The following is a 5140-nucleotide window of genomic DNA, read 5'->3' on the forward strand; positions in this document are numbered from 1 at the left end:
GAGCCCCTCTCTCTTTTAGAATTGCTGACATTTTTACTTATTGAATGTTGTTCTTTGCGCGACCATTTCCAGATTCCTCCAAAACAAAGTGAAGAGAGGTGAATGCAGACATACGGGGCAGCAATCACGTGAGAGATACATGCGCATATCGTTCAAAAGTCAAATATAGAATAAATGCATTTGATTGGTAAACCAAATTCAGACTTACCATGTTTACGTGGATACTCGTCAAGACCGTGATTCTGACATAATTTTGTGTGCATTTGGTCAAGAAGACGCGAAAGAGAACTCAATTTGGTTCTCGCATATGCTGTCTGAGCTGCGTGCGTATGCTCGTGCGCACAGAAACGGTCTATCACACTAAACACTTTAGTAGTACCGCACTAAAATCTCTTTCGCGCTGTCTCACACTTGAATGGCTTAAAACACTTTAATGTTTAAACTGACAAGGCTTAAAACATGTGAGAATGATAAACGTTCTTGAGGAAGCAGCACTAGCCCGATCGTTCAGATAGCTGATTAGTTTAATACTTCGCGCTGTTTCACACTTGAATGGCTTAAAACACTTTAATGTTTAAACTGACAAGGCTTAAAACATGTGAGAATGATAAACGTTCTTGATGAAGCAGCACTAGCCCAATCGTTCAGATAGCTGATTAGTTTAATACTAGAGCGTCCTGTTAAAAGCAGGTAAGCATATTGTATTCACACGTGAACATAAACATAAAATATCTTACATATCACTACTGGTGAGTATAATGCAAATATGTCTGAATGGTCTAACATATGCCAATAGTGCGAGGATATCGTCACAATCTCGCGAGATCTCGTGCCACGAGAACTCGTCACACCCCTAATAAATATATATATATATATATATATATATATATAACAACTGTTGATTCTGGAAGCCTGGACAAAAAATATTTAAAACTTGGAAGACTTTGTGCATGTAATGTCATTGTTGTTTTCATGTTTATTAATGTTTGTTCATATAATGCAGGGATTCCCAGATTATTTTTGTTTGTTTTTTGTTAACCAAACCCCTTGAATTAAAATCTGTACTTGAAATATCATAATTTTATTATGTTGATAGCATAAAATGGAATACACTTTATCCTGTTTTTATATCAATGTGGTAAATTTAAAACAAGTTTGATAAAAAAAAAGTAATCTAAAAGTAATCAAAAAAGTAGTCAATACAATACCTAAAAAAGTAACCTAGATTACATTACTAATACAGTTTTCATCATGTAATCTGTAATCAGTAATTTAATGGACTACAATTTGTAAGTAATCTACTATATAAATACAGTTTAGCAATATATGATGAGAAATGTAGTTCATATTTAGAGCTTACTCTTTTTTTATTGCAGACTTTCTTATCATGTCCCATGACTTCACAAGCTATCAGACATGGACTTAAAGCCACAAAGCTCTGATTTTGATTTTATGGGTTTTTTAAAAAGATCCATTTGTCATTTTTCCTTCCTACAGTTCTGCACATTTCCCATAGACATTTATGATGAATGTGTGGGATTCCACCTGGCATCTTAAACTCAGTGGCGCAAAAACGGGGTATGCAGTAAATGCAGTGCATAGGGGCGCCACACATAGGGGGGCGCCATTTTGCCAAAATCATTCTGTGAAAATCTTCTTTACTAAAACGTTATAAATAATCAAAAGCTTAGTTATTAAAAATAATTAATGCAACATTTTTATTTAACGGTTTTTAGCATTTTAATGAGTTCAAAAATGTATTTATTATTTTAAAAAACGTACTTATTAAGACGCGGAACGGCCGTATCTCTTTACGACCACAACAAACGGGAGACTTTTCAGACGCGCACTTCAACTTGCCCTTAGCAGAAAAACTATGTGTGCCAAATGAGCTTCAGTAGAACAACAGGGAACTGTGGTCTGATGAGATATTGTTATTGTTATATGTCAGTAAAACAAACTTTCCTGTCCTGTCAGCCGTTTTACTGTGCTCACGGCGCACGCTCTTCAACTGTACGCGGAAATGAGGCACACGCTCACTTCATAAAAAAAACGCACTAGAAACTGCGAGCATACATCTTCAGTTAAGTCACGAAATTACCAAAATGGCGATTAAAACTGCAAAACTGTGCATTACGTTTAAGAACGTCTCTAAAATGCATGCAGCCTACTGAAATATTCTGCAATTCGAGATCACAATAGGGCCCAAGATGGTAGGCTATGTAATTTTTTAATTTATAATTTAATGCACAAGTAGGCCAAATGTGCGCACAGTGCAGTTAAATGTACTAGAAAATATGCGCTCATTTTTCGTTAATTTGTAAAGTACGAAAATGAAAAGAAAATGAAACCATATTTAAATGCATGAAAAAAACTTTTTACATTCTTACATTATTTTCCTTTGTACAGAGCTCGATTTAGGTATGACAAAAGTGCTGCAATGAATTCATTTTGACAACTAATAGAATGTTAAACATTGACTGGTAACTTTTTCAGAGTTCATTGATCATATACATTTCAGTGAAGGTTGGCTATAGTTATCTGCATGTCTCATCCATGAGTGGGCCTATGCAATGATGGAGAACAAGCAATGGTGCAATGGTGGAAACATGTTTGTGAATGGGCATTTGATTTACATTTTAGAGATACTAAGATTGTAAACAAGGATACAAACTAGCCACTTTTCACTGAAAATTGCCATTGTAAATTAAAAATAGGCTATCTGTGTAATTCAAGTAGATTCAATGAGTTGAAAACTCTTGCTACTTCATACTTCAATACAAAACAATGCTGAACTTTGACAAAAAATAGATTTTTAAATGTCATAATAGTGATTTTATAATGTCTAAATATAAATCCATTAGCAAAACATGTGAAAAGAACTATATTACAGAGTGGAAATGGTAAAGGAGACAATAAATGATCCTCTGCTGCCATTTAGTGGTCATAGTGGGAATCATGACATTCATTTTAATAGTATTTGTTTTTCTACCAGGTGAAATCTTGGCAGAAATCTTCCACTTAGCATGGCAAACTTTCCATGAATTATCTCTTTAAGTAAAAATTTTAAAAAAAATGCAGATGTTCTTTAAAATAAATTTTACTATATAAAAATGTAGTAAACACACTTTTCTTTTTTTCTTTTTTTTCTTGTTTTTACTTTGCACTTTTTTCCCTATGGTATTAAAAAAGGGGGAAGGGGGTTCAAACCTTTGTCACTTTTTCACTCCTAATGAGTTTGTATCCTTCCATGCACAAGCTAGTAATGGGCTTTTGGTCATTGACTTGCAGAAAGTTTTCTACGCGAGTTAGTGTTAGAGGCTACTAGAATACAGGGGAGCGCCGATACTGATCTTGTATACCCCTCGGCAAATGTGCAGTTGCGCCCCTGCTTAAACTCCCTTTGTTTGGGAGGAGATAAAACGAAAACAAAGTCAGACAAAAACGCTCTACGTGTCTTCTGCCTACACAGCAAAAATCACGCCAGTGTTGACTTAGTTTGAGGTGAGAATGGTATTTGAGGACTATCCATGCGAGAATAGCTGATTTATTTGACATGTCTGTCTGTGTTGTCAATGTCTTCATTCGATTTGCCAAAAAACACCAAGAATCCTGTGCTGTGGGATGTTATTCTCTTTTTCTTTCTGTACATTCAGTGGCCTCAAAAAGTATTTGGGCACTTAGATCATACTAGACAACAAAATATTAAACCAATTGGTATTTATCTTCTCATTCGTCTGACCTCGTGCTGTGAAGAAGGAGAGTGTTTTTCAGGGTGAAAGGGTTACAGCTCTCTGGTGCATTCCGGCAGAAATCGCAGAATCAATGGCCATGAAATTCATTTCTCACATGGCTGGACATGCGTCTACTAATCATAACCTGGACTGACAATTCAATCACGCCTCCAGTGCTTCTCTTTCATGGCCTTTATTCTCCCATCCACCTGTCCTGCCCACCAATCCCCGCCAACCCCGAGAACTCATTACACGAACGAGTCCCCCCTCTATACTTCATTAGCCTCCATGAAGGAAAAAAAACAATTAACAATGCCAACTATGATTACTGTAATGGCTGTAAGGAGGCTGGTGACCCGGTTCTCCTCTGTATCCTTCACACGAACACACAGTGCTCCCGGGAGGGTCCCAGCCGGATACGGTTTCATGGAGTCCAAGAGCTGAGTAATGACCAGTCTGTGTGGGTGATTAGATGAGGAAATGGAGAAAGAGAGAGAGAGGGAGAAATATAGGCAGAGAGGACAGTTTATACCCAGAGGAAAATTTTATTGCTCATGGTTTCTTTTTCGTAGCTCTCCATTATGTTTCACTGAAGTACTTTGTCTCAGGTGTTTCTCATAAAATCTATAATGAGATATAAAAATATTCACAAACAAGACGTTTAACAAATTAATAGTTATGTACTAATATCGAAATGAAATATTACTTTAATATGAGCTAATGACAATGAGTTCAGGCATGTACTAATTAATGAAATATACAGTTATATGAAACTGAAATGAAATATACCAGAAACATTGTCACTATATTTTTACAGTGAATATCTGGTAACCGCAGATGTCTTTTTTTTTGCCATAAATACTGGTAGTTTTTACAGTGTGTAAGTCAGGTTGTGAATATGTTCTTTTTATAACAACATACTAAAACACAGACAATGAATAACTAAAGCATAAAGAATTTACAGCATTGTAGTATAAGCTAATAGTGAACATATTATAAAGTTATTACAGGTCAATTTACAGTTCATGATTTCAGAAAAAAATGTTTACTAAAAACAGAAAAAATAATTTTTTTTAACGTTTATACATGTTTAAATTCATATATTAAGTTTGATTATTTATTTATTTATTTATTTTGTCTTAATTTTTGTTTTCGTTTTTGTCAATTAAAAAATGTTATTACTCTTTTACAAAGTCTTGATTTTGTTTTGGGGGTGTACTAGAAGAGGCTCTCATACTAGGTTGTTCGAAAAACACATTATTTTTCACATATTTTACATTATTACAACACCTCTCTCCAGTCTGGCATGAATGGCTCGAATAGTTCCTGTATCAAATGAAGGGTCGCCTTCTGAAATACGAAATGTGCTGTGATTGGTTAGCTGGGCCAGTGTGTGCTGTGATTGG

The sequence above is a fragment of the Sinocyclocheilus anshuiensis genome, unplaced genomic scaffold (assembly GCF_001515605.1).
Source record: "Sinocyclocheilus anshuiensis isolate Anshui unplaced genomic scaffold, SAMN03320099.WGS_v1.1 scaffold140, whole genome shotgun sequence".
Classification (NCBI taxonomy): domain Eukaryota; kingdom Metazoa; phylum Chordata; class Actinopteri; order Cypriniformes; family Cyprinidae; genus Sinocyclocheilus; species Sinocyclocheilus anshuiensis.